The 16,982-nt window shown below is 43.9% G+C and overlaps 1 protein-coding gene across 5 annotated transcripts in view; it reads left to right on the plus strand.

The window, feature by feature from the left end:
• Positions 1-16,761: 16,761 nt before the first annotated feature.
• The window catches only part of LPAR1 (lysophosphatidic acid receptor 1), a 75,152-nt gene continuing 74,931 nt past the window's right edge, over positions 16,762-16,982 (plus strand). For 3 of the 5 annotated variants that reach the window (XM_065655468.1, XM_065655473.1, XM_065655466.1), the window contains exon 1: positions 16,772-16,837. The gene's annotated coding sequence lies outside the window, so the exon portion shown is untranslated. The other 2 variants (XM_065655470.1, XM_065655469.1) reach the window with 2 other exon arrangements.

The raw sequence follows: 16,982 nt of genomic DNA on the forward strand, positions 1-16,982 counted from the left end.
TGTGGTGCTTTCCTTTCCTGAGAAGTGTCCCACATCTCTCAGCTCCTTCAGATCTTGCTCACTGGGTGTGTATCCAGTTGTTCCACATGCAGCTTAAATTGTGTATTCTCTGCATAATGTTAATTATTCTCCCAGTGTGCCCTTTTCTCCTTCCTCTCAAATCCATTCCTCAGTAAAGCAGGAGCTTCTCACAGCACTGTCTTTCTTCTCCAGTACATGCTTTTTAGCAGGGCCTGTTGCGATAGGACAAGGGGTAATGGTTTTAAACTAAAAGAGGGGAGATTCAGGCTGGACAAGAGGAAGAAATTTTGCACAAGGGTAAAATACTGGCACAGGTTGCCCAGAGAGGTGGTGGATGCCCCATCCCTGGAGACATCCCAGGCCAGGCTGGACGGGGCTCTGAGCAACTTGATCTGGGTGAAGATGTCCCTGCTCATGGCGGGGGGGCTGGACTAGGTGACCTTTGAAGGTCCCTTCCAACCCCAACCATTCTATGATTCTATGCTCTGCCTTCTGTTACTGCATCTATTCTGCATTTTCCACAGTGTTTCCCATTGGTCTCTAAAGGTTTAGATCCTGTTTCAGAAGAAAAGCTGGGGTGATAAATGTGTGTCCATACATTCAGTCTAAGGATGTGACTAGCACAGCACAGATCTGCTGGCACCTGCTTTGTCACTGTGCCAAGCAGGCTAAGTTAACTGTCCTTTACATTGTCGGAACAAGAAGGCATGACTTAGAATAAAACTGAATGTTGATATTAGCTCAGCGCAAAAGTAATTGTGGCTTTGGACCGTGGATTTTAAATCATTATAATGAGGCTCAAACACATCTTTATCAATCAAAATAGGAACCATTACAATCAACACAGTTTTGCCAATGAGAAATAAGTTTGTTTATTCCTGTAGCATAAAAATCAATGCTTTGGAATTCAACAAACTCTTGGGAAGCATTTTCTGCATCCTGCTGGTTGTGGAAGTGTTTTCCCTGTAAATAGTTGTCGGGATGCTTGAAGAAGTGGTAGTCGGTTGGTGAGAGGTCAAGTGAATAAAGTGGATGAGGCAAAACTTTGTAGCCCAATTCCTTCAACTTTTGTAGTGTTGGTTGTGTGACGTGCAGTCAGGTGTTGCTGTGGAGAAGAATTGGGTCCTTTATTGGCCCTCAGGCGTTGCGGTTTTCAGTGCCTCTCATCACCTTGCTGAGCATTCTTCTCAGATGGAATGGTTTCACTGGGATTCAAAAAGCTGTAGTGGATCAGACCAGCAACAGGCTACCAAACAGTGACCATAAACTTTTTGTGGTGCAAGTTTGGCTTTGCGAAGTGCTTTGGAGGTTCTTCTCAGTCCAACCACTGATCTGGTCCTTGCTGGTTGCCATATAAAATCCACTTGTCATCACACATCACAATCCGATGGAGAAATGGTTCATTGTTACTGCATAGAATAAGAGAGGACGACACTTCAATGTGACTTTTTTTCGTTTTTCAGTCAGCTCATGAGGCACACACTTATCGAACTTTTTCACCTTTCCAATTTGCTTCAAATGCCTAACGACTGTAGAATGGTCGACGTTGAGTTCTTTGGCAATTTCTGGTGTAGTTGTAAGAGGATCAGCTTTGATGATTGCTCTCAATTGGTCACTGTCACCTCCCAATGTCTGGCCACTACACTCCTCAGCTTCAAGGCTCTGGTCTCCTTTGTGAAACTTCTTGACCCACCACTGCACTGAACATTCATTAGCAGTTCCTGGGCCAAGCGCGTTGATGATGCAAGTTGTGTCTGCTGCTTTATGACCCATTTTGAACTTGAATAAGAAAATCGCTCACGTTGGCTTTTTGTCTAACATAATTTCCATAGTCTAAAATATATAGAGAATAAATAGTAATAAGTCGGTAGCAAAAAAACATAAAGCAAGAAAAGTGCATTAAAATTACATATAAGATAATCACATTTATTTAAGAATGTATTCCAATATCAAATGGCAAATTTCAACAATGCAAAAAACGTAATTCCTTTTGCACCAAGCTAATACTTAAAGCATCTGATTTTCCATTGCTGTGTCCTGTGGAGACATTTTTGGAGGTTAATTTCAGACTGATCTGTGCGGGTACAATCCTCACACAGTCACAGCTGGCTAGTGTACTACTCCCAGCCCCCTCCAATTGTATTTTTAAAGACAAAAAGAGTCAAGAGTATCTGACCTTCAAGGTTTTTTCTGCCTTTTGTTTGCAGGAGCCTAGCTGTAGTACTATCTCAATTCTCTCTACAATGCAAAACTGCTTATCAATAAAATAAAATCACATATTTCTGAGAACTGACTGTTCCTCTTATTGTGATTGTAGGAACAAGACTGCAACATGATCTCCCTTGTCACAGAAATTATAATGTCTTCTGGCTGAGGGACAGGAGTTCTGTTTCTGCTTAATGGCTCCTCCTGCCAACTTTATTTGTGCTGAGTAGTGTCTTGCTTGGCAGATTCTGCTCTTGAAACCAAAAGAGGAACCTCAGAATGAGGAAGAGCAAAAGGATTGGTCCCACTGTTATATATTTATCCCTAAACCTTTTGCTTAAAGTGCTGGACAATCTATGCAAACTTAAAAAAAAAAAAAAAACAGAACACCACGCACACACATAGAGAAAAAAAAATACAACCGCACCAGAAAACAGAGCATTAGGAATCTGTTCCATTAGGAACACAGCAGGAAGGTGAAAAGTTTAAACAACTGAAAAACAGAGTAATAGACAACAGTTGGAGATTGTAGTGCAGATGCATATGTGCAAAAATATTAATGGAGTATGTTGTCAAAGACGTCATACCTCTAGTTCAGATATATGTAAACACAGGCACAGTTCCAGGGGAATAAACCAAACTTCACCCACTTAAGCTCTGAATTCATCTTCGTGTGTGTCTGTACACAGTATCTGGGTTTGAGAAAGGAGGGATTTTACTTGTGCGTGTTTTGATACATATCAAACATAAAACCTTTGGGTTTCCTTTTTAAGGTATATTTTTATTTCCTTTAATTAGAGCAGAGCAAATTATGTACAAGTCTAGTTTCTTCATTCTGGCACTTGGGAGCTCCAAACTCCTGCTTTCAATTGTTAGCTCTGACAGCAATTACATGCACAACTTTGAGCAAATCACTAAATCTCTCATTTCTTAGTGAGAAGCATAACTCTTCCTTCCCTCCTGGTCTCTGCAGGTCTTGCTTATTTAGATTGCAAGCCACAGAAACTATGAATTTCTGTTGTAGAATATACATATTTGGCACAATACAGTCCTGATCCCCTTGGGTGAATTCTGGCAGACAGGAGAGAGAATAAGAGGTGCTGCTGCAGTAGAAATCACTTCCATATCCGCCAGCAGAGGACCAGGATGCCGTGAAGAGTAAGCAAGCAGGTGAGCAAGCAAGGAGCACTTCAGTAGCCATGAAAGCTTCACAAGAGCTTTCAGGGAACCTGTCGTTCACTCCAGCACAAGCCAAGTGCTCCACAGTTTAAGGTTAAACACAAAAGCAGAGTTGTGTAATTACTTCCTGATGTTTTTTTAGACCTAGACACAAAACCTTTAACACTGCTATGGCTTGGTTTTTATTTATGCATTTATTTGTTGTAAAGAAATAATGCCTTTCACAACCGTGCTGTCGATGCTCCGTTCTGGCAAGGTCAATACTAGTTGCTTCTGTCCTGTGCACACTTCTAGAAGCCAAAACAAGGCGGTCTTTTCTGTAAATCACCCTGAAGAACTTACTATACACAATATTCAGTATGACAGAGATGTTTATCCGACTTAGCAGACACAGATGAAGAGCCAAAGAGGTCAGTGACTATATGGACTTTGAAAGGAAGAGACCTGAATGGGGAGGAATGTGTGTCCTAGTGTGTGTACATTTCTGCTCCAAGCAGTCACCTCAGCCTCTGAAAGACAGTCTGCCTTTTTTCACTGAAATGATCAGATACACTGATCATGTGTTGATCAAATCTTAATGTGAAATCTAAAATCAGTGACAGCTATGGCACAAAACATGTCTTTTACTTCTGGCAGGAAAGATTGGAGGTTCTTTCCAAATTTATGACATCATTGGCGACTCTGGTCTTTACAAAAATGGAAGAGAAATATGCTTGCTTTTAAAACATTCATCTTAGGGGAGGTTTTCAGATACAGAAAAAACTTGTAACAGAAAACCAAAAAAGTACAACTAATCTGTGCTGCTCCTTTAGTCCTGTAGCATATAGATGACTGTAAAATGGAGTCAGCTACAGTCCTTGGACTAAAAGGAAATTTTATCTGTTCTCCAGATAAGGTCGTTTGCAAGAGGAAACAATGAATCCCATGGGATGACATTGCAGACAAAAGGCTTTTTATTGTAATTTTATTGTGCTAGATATTTGGGGTTGCAAAATTCAGTTTTCTTCCTGTCTTTTATCAATTTCTGCTTTATAACCTCAGCACCTTACACAGCCTTCCAAGATTTCTGCTCTATGCCCAGTCTTTTTGCTCTGTGTGTCTCAATAAAATACATCTCTTTAGCACAGTTTTTCCCAAATGGCAGCAGTGAAATTAACGATGGTGGAGTTAGAAGCAGGTTTGATAACTGGGTTTGCGCCTTTGGTGCTCCCAGTGCCCAGTCCCAAGCTGTCTGCATCTCACACGCTTTGTGGACAAGAGGAAGAGGGATGTTTAAAGTTAGGCTGTTTTCAGATTTGCTGCCGGGTAAAAGGGGGACTTTATGGGTTACAGCTGTGCTTATTTGATGGTTTCCTGGCTTTTTACAGTTCTGCTGCCCGCGAGCCCTCAAGTCTGCCATCGCACAGCGGCGGGTGGAGCTTTTACAGAGCGGCTCCAAGCTGTGACGTGGTCATTTTAAAATCCCGGCACGGGCTTCACTTTGTTGTTGGAGATAGGCCTCCTTTTGGCACAGAGGCCCCTATTTCAGCCCCTTGTTCTTTGCCCCTGGACCTTCTGCACAACTGAAAGTCAGGCGTGACATTTCCACTGCCAGTCAGCAAAGCGAGGCAAGTCTCATGGCTATGATGTCACCAAGTAGTTCTGATTCACATCTGTGACATTATGGCAGCGAAATATAAGTTTACACAGAGCTTAAGTGAAACCAGGGCAATGTCTGCATCAATAAGAGTGGGTAGCAAGGCATATGGTTAATAGTAATTATACTCGATGCCAACGTACTTTTTCTGCCATTTGAAACTCAAACCCAGGAGTCACAGACTTCCAGCAGCCCAAGATGTATGGGGTGGCAGTGTATCAACTGCATTTTTGTCATTTTCTTTTAACTATAACACTCACGTGTTCTGCTCAAAGCTAATGTTTCACTCTGCTAGAGACTGTCAAAATCCAGTCTCTGCCCAAAGATTTTATAATCACTGCTGTTGCATTCAACAAGTTTTGCATTGATGCTTGTAAATATAGCATTTGAAAAGAGAGTAAAAAGCATTATATATTTTTTTGACTGCAGAGATTAATTTCAGAGATTTTCAAAGTTGCTCTCTGCACCCCCACCCTGAGGGTCTATGTTCTCAATTTCAGGCTCCTTAGAACGTCTGACTGAGCTCCTCCAGAAATCCTGGGAGCTGATCTGGATTGCAGCAGGTGCCCAGCTCATGGATGGACCACAGTGGCACATGCCACCATCCTCCTGCACTTCTCCCTCCAGCCTTATCTCCATCAACCTAGTTGATAAAAGTTTCGAAAGATGGTGATTTTTCAGAAGACGACCCCTCATTATCCGCCTGAAGATGATCCTCCTCCAGACAAAATCCATGCATGGGTAGAAGAGAAGCAGATTTATTGTTCTTGGTAGACTCTGGGAGGTAGAGTGGAAACTAGACTGAGGTGGGAGACAGATAGCCATATTCTCATCATGCCAAGGATGCTGAAAGGAGCTCTCCCTGCTCTGTACAGGGAGCATCCTTACTCCAAGAGAAAATCTGCTGTGTCTTGTACCCAGAACCTTCTTGTACTTCCAGCAATATAAAGCCACTAAATCTTTGGCGTAACAAAGCTCAAGCTCCTGACTCAGTAGGAAGCAGAATGGGGAAGTCCTGCTGCCTTTTATTCTTAAACTCCAACCTAGGGAGCACGGGTATTTGTTCTGCTGAATGAGCTCATGAGGAGGGTTGCAATTTGAGGAGCAGCACTGTGCACAAACCCTGCTTGACTAACTGACGAAAAGAGCATCTGGAAACCACCCACCCCAAGTCACAAGGAGTGCATTGCTCCAGACTTCCCAGGAATGTGCTAAGATATGAGTGTATACTCCTATTTTGAAAATGAAGGAATTTTTTTGTGTCCTTTCAAGTGCTAATGGAAGTCACAGGCCAAGCTACCTAGGCATGCAGACAGCAGTATGGACCACTTCATGCAGAGCCACTTAACTAGTGTTAGCCCTTTCCTGTCACTGAGGACTTGATTTTGACCTTGACTATTAACTCGTGATTGCCTATACGACCTGTAGAGGCAGGAACTGACTTCTGGCATTCATAGAAGACACGCGTGTTACTGTGTGAATGGCTTCATGGAGGTCTTCTTATTGGGCATTAGGTCTCCACAAAATGTAATCTTTCACTTACTGCAGTAAATAAAAGCTTGGAGGAATTGCACTGAGGACAAAGAACAGGTCACAGTTCAAAAGTCAAATGAGATCAATAGGGTCCAGAAGTGTTTGGCTGAGAATATACCCTCCAATGCAACAAATGTAAAAGCTATCCTCGCAAAGTTTGTGAAGGTGTAATAAATCATGGTATTTGAGAGGCTTACTTAGCACATTATACACATTGTTATTTAAAATGTAGAGACTATACATTACACCACTTCTCTTATAAACAGATTTTTTAAGCCTTTTACCTCAGGATTTTTCAGGTTTCTCACAAAATAGATAACTTAACTTACTCAGTTCTTACAGTACCATGTAAACTCACCTTATCTGAGTTGCAAGAAGATTTGCTGCCATGTACCTGTGTTTACCCCTGACTGGGAAGAACCAAGGGTGAGGAGTGTATTTAACTTGGGTCATCCAGCTGTTCATAACCCTCAAATGTGCCACAAAGAAGAAAAATTTATTCTTAGCATTCATATAGGGGGAATCCTTCCTTGTGCTTGCAATCTGGTATTTTCAAACACTTTTTTTTGTGTGTTAGAAAATAAGATACACTGCTGGGATGACAGATCTGTGACTATAAAGCGCATGCCTCAAAATGGTACCCAGAAGACTTTGTCTGAAAAGGAGATGGATTTCTGGTCTTTTCCAGGCTATGAAACTTGTCCTGTAGATGCCAGCTGAATGGAAAGAGGCATGATGACACTTCTGTTTCCAGTGATTCAAGCATTACACCACCTGAGTCAGGAGTCATTTCTATGACCAAGAGGTTGTGTCAAACCACTGGCTTACAAAGTTCTTCCCGACTAGCAACCACTCCATGGTCTTTGGCAAAAAACAGCCCTTACAGGCCAGGTTTTTAAACCCTCTAAGTAGCTTAAGTATGTGGCAGTGAGCATGAGCAATTCAACAGCAAGATTCTCAGTATAGAAAGTTGAACAGCCTTGCACCCTGACCAACTTCTTCCTGCTCAACCTCAAAATTTCACAACGTTCATGAGAGTTTTTCCTGCAATGGAAAAAACAAACAAACAAACAATTAGTTTCAATGTATTCGTGTAGCTTGTAGGTGCTAAAGACCAAACCTCTGGTCAAACATTTTAATTATGTGTTTTTTCTAACTCCACCTTCCTGCAGGGCAAGTGCTCCTGCAGTTCCCATTAACCTTCACAGGCTGTATAGGCCTACCTGAAAGAAAGAAAAAGTCTTTGTTTTCAGTCTTCATGCACATCTGGTGAGATGAAAACTGAATTTTGGCTCAGGGTCTTCTATGAACAGGTTCCAAGACAATGTGAATAGATCAATCTTAGGTAGTATGCTTATAGTTTTCATATTGCCTGTTATTGTCGTATCCATCTAATGATATATTTGAATGCTGTACATTCCTCTTCATTGCCTACACTATCAAATAATAAGAATAATACCATTATTCAACTGATTTTGGCCTCGAACACTTAATTGCAGGTTGGTCTCCCAGATCCTATGGGAAAAAAAAAAAATAGTACCTATTTTATTCACTCACTGTTAAATTTCCAACTGTTAATTCAGTCCCCAGCCTAGTGGGTACCTTCCTCTATTCTACTGTGTTGAATAGTTCTAGTAGGCAAAATCATACAGCAAGGCCTGTTTCTAATTACACTCTCATGTTTCCTCCTAATGAACAAAAAATCTCCACTCTGTGCATTGCCTGTTAACCTCTGGAAAGGTCAGCGCCTCACTCCTCTAATGCAGCACACTTTTTTCCCTTCCATTTAACACAGTTATTGCTTTCTGGAAGGCAGGATAATTCTTGCCCAGGCTGATGCTGAATTAGGCTGGCCCTTTTCATTCAACTTACATATTTGGAGGCTCAGAGAAGAGTAATTAAGTCTGACCTTAAGTGTAAGAGCTGCCACAGATGTTGCCTTGGATACTTGTCCTTTGTGTGCAAAGCTGACAACTGATAAAGCATGTTTTCCATAAGGATATTTGCATACTCTTGACTTGAAGATCATAGGCCATGGTAGAGCAAGGATTTGAGTTTAGGTATTGCTAGTCCTGAACAACCCGACACCCATTACTTCCATCAACAAAACTACAGGAATCAGCAATGCATATTCTTCTACTTACCAGGCAGCTTCCTTCTGTCACGGGCCAAAACCCACTCTTTTGTGTCAGGAAATTTCAATCAATTTGATTTACTGCCAATTAACAAGCTTCTAGTTACTGATTCTGGTATTGAGAAATAAAAACAAAAAATTGAACACTAGGAGAAACATCTCAGTGTTGCTCCTGACACTCCTCTTCCTCCCTTCTTGTTCTCTTTGCTGCGCTCATCCGTTTTGGTGACGTGGTGGGTGGCACAGGGGACTGGGTCAAGACATGGTTGTTCCTTTATGTTTGCTCTTTTCATTTCTGATTCCGCTGCCCTGGCACGGGGTCGTGCATGGGCTGCCGTCCCTTTAGAGTTGTACACCCCTCTGAGCCTCCTCCCTGCCCCTGCTCAGGCAACTCTTTGCTCTGCCCTGCCTGAGAGGCTATTTGCTCCTGAAAGCAAAAATTAAAACCCAAAATCTGACGTGGCCCCATGTTTGTTTTGTGGCACAGCTCAAAAGCCAGAACTGGAGCTGCTTCTGGTTTTTCTTGGTGCAGAGGAGGTCACCACCAGGGCAAGCATATCTCCAAAGAGTTACCATGGAAATGACCACACATCCCTCTGCACTTTGAACACTTTCTTTCTACTAAAAGAAACGAGAACTGGGCATCCAGAAATCTTTGAAAACCACAGCCCGAGCCAGCCAACCTCTGGCAGCTGCTCAGAAAAGCTGATGTGACATTAGAGAAGGTGTAGTCATCTGTTAAAAATATGGAGTTAGACTTCCATCAGGTTTAAAATGGCTTTAGAAGATGAAGTCAAGGGGTCTGTTCCCCATTCCACTGGCATTGAACAAATCGTTTTCTACTTGTTTTTTATTGTTGCCCTTACTCTGCCTGCCCTGTGAAGGCAGTACAAAGGAAGTACAAGAACATTTGCAAACAAATGCTGCAAATGTGGGTTTGTAAACACAAGCAGCAATTCAACCCTAAATGGCCACAGATAGTAGCAGGCAACCAGGACTTCAATTATTAACTAGCAAGGCTGAACTGACCGCAAATCTTTCCTCCGTGCTTGTGTGAGGTGCAGAGGGGACATTTCACTGAGCGTGCAGCACCAGCCTGATGGGAAAACACTGTTGAGGCAACCAGTCAGCAGAGCACCCATAAGGCTGCAGCAGCTGGGTTTCTGGATTACACGGGTTTAGCTGCTGTGGAGGTGGGCAAAACCTTGAGATATCTTCATCACCCTCACTTTACCTTGGCAGGAAACTGGATCCAAACCTATATGTCTGTTTCCATCTGGGATGCCCCAGAGTGTCCTCTCCCCATTTTCCAGGAAGACACGGGAGGGTTTCCCACAGCTCCCCTGTGCACCCAATGCCTGTGGGCTGGGTCTTAGATATCGCACAGTGTCTGAGGTGGAACAAGGAGTGAGCCGGTGGGGTGAACCCCATACTCACAGCCTGCTTCCCAGGCTGAAGGTCAGCCCCTGCCTTTAATATCCCTGAGGTGCAACGCTGAAATCCAGGAGGAACAAACCGCGCAGAGCACCCCAGGAAAAACTGGTGTTCTGCTGAGGGAAAACGGGTGCCTAGAAAAAAGGGCTGCCAGCTCTGCAACCTGGTACCCCTGCATCTCCCCATCCCAGCGTGCCTTTGTATAACATTCCTGCCTTTATGTTAAGGAGGGTGGATGCCAAAATCTCCCTCTGCCACCTGACCTCTGCTGCTTTCTCAGTGTGGCTCTGCCCCAAAAAGCTGTATCAGAAATAACCAATCCCTACCAACGCCAGGGGAGGTTTGTGTGAGCCAGGTGAAAAAAAACGGAGCCCAGGGAACAGAAGAAAGCAGAGCATGCCTCCAAGGGTCTTGTGAGCAATCTGCTTCTACACTCCTCCACTTTCTTTTTTCCTCTTTTTATTTAAAAATTTCATTTTATTACTAGCTTGCTTAATAAGTACAACCTTAAAATAACTGAAATGGAAGTAAAAGAAGAAATTAGAGATCTGGCTTCACTTCTGGCACTAGGGATTGAAGCCCCTGCAGCATCTGAAAGATAGGTGTACAGCAAAATCCCAGCTTTGGTAGGAAGCTTTTTCTTGCTACTAACCTAATATTTAGGAGATAATCCTTTTTTTTGGCTTTTTCCAGGTTCCTAGTCCATAAGCTCTGTTCAGACATGGGAATCAGAGATATGTTTGTCACCTGACTATACCAGCTGAGTCTGTGACAAAGGGTGGCTGCAGAGCCACTGTGGAGATGCAGCCAGTGCTGGAGCTGAGAGCAAATTCACAGAGGTGGTATGTAAGCCAGAAAAATGAATGTACACAAGAAGTAGATTCCTAGACTGCTCATTAATGAAACCTGGAGACCAGGAAGATTATTGTAATAGGAATTATGTTTAATGCAGGAGTCGTGTGCTCTGGGGGAAGACTGTATCTCCCAGTGCCTGACATTGTTCCTGCATCTTCACATATCTGGAAGGAATTTCCCTATATACATATCCCTATGATTTTTTTTTTTTTTTGTCCTGCGTATTCACGACTGGATAACTCCATTGACTGTAACAGAGTGTCACCTGGAAGGAATTTTCCTGTGCCTTAGAAGAATATGTTGTGCTTGGGTCCTGCATACATTATTTAAATGGCAGCACTAAGAAAACAGCATGAAATGTATTCATCAGCCTGACTGCCAGAGGTGTTGCACACCTGCAGGTCCCATTTAAGGCCAGTGGAAAGTAGAGGCTGAGAGGCATCTCCTCTTTCACATTCTGAGGACTGAATAATTTATCAGGAGGTTATTGAAGGTTTTTAATGGTGCAATCAAATAATTATAAGCAAAAAGCTACAAAATCAAATTCAGAGCAATGAAGGCATCAGTTCATTAATGGAACAGTTCCAGCCATCTGGCATTCATATGTTCTGTACTGGGGCTCTTATTGTGCAGACATAAATGACCCAATCGTCCCTTCAAGCAAGAGCTTTCATTAACTAAATATATCCAAATTCATTACCATTCAGCTAATATTATGGGTCCTATCCTATGTTTTGGAAGGGCCTTTTTTTTTTTTTTCTCAATTTTATCCAGTTAAAGCTTCAGTCCCACACTTCTTCTCCTTTGGGAAGTCACCACTGTGGACGCAGCACCTCTCAGAAGAAAAGTTTCAGTGGTTCATGCTGCCAAAGCTCTGGAAGAGAGGGAAGGTGCAAACTGTATTTCAGTGAAAATAACAACACTTAGACACTAAAGATAAATGCTGTCGCTCAAATGAAATGCAATTCTAATGTAGGACTGAGGTTTTCATTTGCTGTTATTTAATTTTTTCAAGTGATACCTCCAGCCACTCTTCAAAGATTTGACATTTAAACAGACCAAACTGATGCACGAAGTACAGTGGTATCCATCAGACCTTTTCTGAGCATTTTTTTTTTCTTGTAAAGGAGCATGGCATTCAATTTACTGGGAGAAAAATATCATTCAGTTCCAGAAGAAAGGGCACAGACAGGAAAAATTATGTATTTTAGATGCTGCCTGTTAGCTAACAATCCTGTTGAGGCAGGATTTTACATTTGCTGGAGCTCGCAGCCAGAGCCAAAGGGATGGGTGCTGGAGAGGTGGGTTAAAGTAGTCCACACTCCGGCTGCCGCTGCCCTTGCTGGGATAAAGCTTCTGTGTATCCTCATGAGAAGGGGGATTTCAGTCCTTTCAGGGCAGGCTGGGGCCTTATACTTCCTGAAGAGACAAATCAGAACGACACTCGCCACCCAGTCTTCCCTCAGCATCCTACAAACAAATGCTGTTTCTTAGGAAACCTGGAAAACAAAATGCTGACCGAATAGCTGGGTCACAGCAGCTATACGGGCTTTCAGGAATCTTGCATAAACGCACAGCTTCCCCAAAACAGTGGTGGTGACCCGACCTCAGGCTCCAGCCCTGGCACACTCCGGAGCTGAAGGATGGATGCCATGTGGGGCTGTTCAACGCTGCTGCCCTCCCACAGGGAGCTCAGGTCCCCAGCCTCACCCCACCGCTTTCCGCGCATGGAACCTGCAGCCATCGCCATCGCTGTCCTTACCGCAGGACTCATAGCTCCCCGTCCCTGTCCTGCCTCCCTCACATTGAGGAGGCTGTAAGAGTCAGCTTCCAGGCCTCGCCTCCCAAAAGGCAGCCTCCTGCCCCTGTCCCCCATCCCAAACCAACACCGTACCCTTCAAACAGCCAGTGACTCTTGTGTGCTTTAGCACTTGATGCTATGTGGCTTGTAAGATTATTAACAGTAAAGCTGAGGCTTGTGGCCCTGTATGAGTTATTACTGGATTTGCCACTAAGGCACTGAACTCCTTTGCACATCTAATAATAGCTTGCCTAAGGCATCTTACAAACCCTTGTGCAACAATCTCAGGGCAACATGGATGGTGCAAGTGCCAGGACAAACCCTCTTTCCTTTCTGGCATTAGGCTGCTCTAAACAGACCTGATCTGACCCAGACCTTGCCAAAGAGACTATGGGGAACAACCATCTCCTCTGTTTTGTGGGTCCTTCCCTAACCCTTGATATGCTGAGGCACCCATGGGCACTCACTTTTCCTTCAATCACAGCCTTGCAGTCCTGCTGTTAGGGGTTGGGTGTGGACAAAAAGCCACAAAAAGCCAAAGTTTGCCTTGCAGGAGCAGTATGGTAGTGTCAGCTTTTTAGCAACCAGCAACGCTGCAGAATTAGGATGAGCTCAGGTTTGAGCAGCATGAGGCTCAGCCAGGGAGAAAGAGATTCTGCATGGAAAAAACCTGCTTTCTGCCTTGAGATCCTTCCAGGTTTTGGAGGAGTTCATGGTTCGTAGCACGTGGTGTGCTACTGCTGTAAATACATGCAGGAGGCCAGAGGAGACTGAAGGAGGGCAGAAGATGGAACAAAGATGCTGCGGTTTTATGGATAGGGCCTCTTTCTTTCTATGGGGCTTCTGATGTGTCTGAAGATGCTCTGGAGAACATCATGTTTTCCAACTGTGGGTAAGGTTGTTATTTGCTCAGATTCCTCTGCATCCTGTTCTGAACAAATCCCCTACATGTGATCACTGGGCTTCTGATAGTCTGTATATAACAAATGAGAGGGAAAAGTCAAACTCCAGAGAGTGCTTTATTCTGTGTGTGTTACTGGAGCTGTTCTTCACAACGTAGCATGCACATTAGCAATGCACTACAGATGGTCATTTTTTAGGAAATTGGAACATACTTAAAAGCCAATCAATAAAATTTGTACATTGAAAATATCTTTAAAGTTCTCAAATTATTTCTGCCTCAGATAATGCTGAAGCTTGCCTTTTATTTTCCCCACTAAGATACTATTAATTGTGGTCACATCTAAAACTTCCTTCAAAGCACCCACTGCGCCACAACATTCAGCTCATTTCCAATACAAAATGAAATTATCCATTGTTAAAAGAACACCACAGTATGCTGCATAGAGAAGTGACAGGGTGAAGAAACATCTTAACTGTAAATACCCAGAATTTTTATTTTTTTAATTAAAAACACCAGAGGTACTTTCCAGGCCCAGACTGAAGAGGAATTAGATGCCTAACTTTTCTGGGTCTGTATGACTAATCTTGCAGACACTCAGTTGAAACTGTATGAATGCTGAAAATTGAATATAAATACATCAATGTGTGTACATGTTAAGCATGCTTATGATTTGAATCGATTCACAAAATCGAGCACATGGAACTTACATGGTTTGTTCTGGAAGCAGACTTTTTTCCAGACTGAAGGATGTGAAAACGACTTTCCTACCTAATGCGATTCAGTACATCTGTGTGTGATTACATAAACATGTTTCAGACTGCGGAGCAGCACAGCCAAGTCTCATAGAAGTTACATTCATTAAACTTTGTCAGACCACGTGATATCCCCTGGACCTTCGATATTTGCCTGTTTTCTAAGATTTACTGAAGATTCCCTATATTTTCTAGTTAGAGCAAGAGTGGAAGACTGAGAATTAATTGTGTTAGCCTTGAATAAATGACAAGTCACTGTTTCGGGGCTGAGCAGGGATGTCTAAAGTCACTAACAGAAATCAAAGCAACTGAAGAAGCATTGCTGCTTTAGCTACTTCACTTAACTGAAGGTAGTCTCAGAAATACTTTTTTTTTTTTTTAATGTGTCATCATTTTGCCTTCATATAATTCCATCTCATGCACAGATCAGCCTTTTCCCAGGAGCACAGGACTGCTATTTTCCTTCAAGTGTCAGGAGCTAGAGTCACTACTGAGAAGGTCCTAACCAGCAAATCTGAGTAACTGGACTAGGTGAGCCTTTTTTTTGGAGGCTAGGCAGTGGTAATTCCCAGTTTCCAGATGGAAAACTCCTCCCATCGTGCGTCTTCATGTACCTGCACTGTTCCACTGAAACATGGTCTTGCATGCTTGGGGTGGAAGGTCTCACTGCAGAGATGTAAGCTCATCCTTTGCTAGAAGCTTTGATTATTTTTAACTTAATCTTGGTTGTTATAGTGGTATGTGGGCAACTGTCTAAGCACACATCATTGTAGACAGCTACGCGTAGCTCATGTCCCAAAAAGTTGAGTAAAATCCTTTTTATAGTAAAACTACATAAGAAAACCATAGTGCCATAGGACACTTTTGCACTCTGAAGACCTGCTTTTCAACCAGTGGCTCATGCAACTCATCCCATTTCTATCACCAGGGCAGGACAAATGTGGAGTTTGAGCACACTGTTTCCAGCCTGCAGTGGTCCAGACTGGATGCAGCCTGTGCATAGATGGGAAACTATTAAGGCCTGTCACAGCACTTGAGTGTATGGATGCTCAACCAGGTATTAGAGCTTGTAACAAAACATGTTTCTTGGTCAGCCCTTGCAGATAGTTGGTAGCTTACTTTGAAAACAGGTAGAAGGTGAAATGAAGCATTTTCTGAAGTTAATGGCTTCCTGAATACCTAATATGACTTTTCAGCACATTGAAGCCTAGCCTGTGTGCTAAACCACAATGCTGAGTACAAAAACAAGGTCTGGTGTTGTGTGGGGACAAAATAACTCTCTTCTTGAAATACACATCCATATACATACACATCCATAATCATTTTTGATACGCACAAAAAAAGCATTTGACTGCTTCCTAAAGGGAAAGAACTACTAACCAGCTATGATGGCAAGAGATTTGCTCACACTTATGCTGAAAGCTTTTCCAATAACAATACCTGTGGTACAGCAGATACTGTCAGCAGCTATGGAAGCCAGTGTCATCACTGTGTTCATGGTAAAAGCAAGGATGTGACTTGAGAACTATCTCTGCCGCTTTCTCGTTCCTTGGGAAATACAAGGAGTACTTTAAATGGTCTTGGTCTTTCATTATGGGCTTTTGTACTGCTGGAGGCGTTGCTGGCTTGTATAGCTGTAAGTAATCTCTCTAGAAATCTCTCCACAGCGGTTAGAAACGCCTAGCCATTTCAGCCAAATGCAGTGCAGTATATGCCGCCTTTTCCCTTGATTGCATGCACATGCAAAAGTGGCCTCTAGATGCTACTGCAATCCACTAAATCAGGCTATTTGACAGTATAATCTGTTTGGAGGGGAGAAGCAGTAATTTGAACCTGTTTTTGTAGAATAAAATAACTCTTCTAAGTCTGGAAAAGTATCCGTTGTGCAACCCTGCCCTCTTCCAACCATAAGGGTTTGGTGAACCTACGGATTGATTCTTCCTGCAGCTGGGGCTCCGAAACGGCTCTTGCCGACATTGTCAGGAGGTCTGAACACTTTTGCAGGAGAAGTTCGGTTGCTCCAGAAACATCTGCACTACCACCGTCACGCAGCCTTTGCCCCCAAACCCACAGCCCTTTTCCCAGGCAGCCTTCGGGGAGCGGGCAGCCCGGAGGAGAGCGGGGATGCCGGGGGTCCCTGCGCACCGCCCGGCTCCCGCATTCCCCCGCCGGAGGCCACCGCCGGGGCAGGAGCGGGGTCCGGCGGGGCGGAGCGGGGCGCACCTGGGCCCCCGCCCGGCGGAGGCGGGCGGAGCGGGGGCGGAGGGAGCCCGTCGGGAGCGCGTCCCTCCCCGTCCCTCCCTCCCTGCCCCCATCCCCTCCCTCTGTGCGCGCCGGCGGCGGCGCCGCGCTCCTTCCAGCCGCGCCCGCGCAGCCCCCGCAGGTAAGAGCCCCGCGGAGCGGAGCGGGGGGTCCCGCCATCCCCGCCCGGGAAGAGGTGCCGCTTCCCCTTCCCCGGGGACTCCGCGTCCGTGGCGCCTTTTTTTTTTCCCCTCCTCTTTTTGGGTGTTTTCTTTAGAATTTCTGAA

This window comes from Caloenas nicobarica, chromosome Z (genome assembly GCF_036013445.1).
Source record: "Caloenas nicobarica isolate bCalNic1 chromosome Z, bCalNic1.hap1, whole genome shotgun sequence".
NCBI lineage: Eukaryota > Metazoa > Chordata > Aves > Columbiformes > Columbidae > Caloenas > Caloenas nicobarica.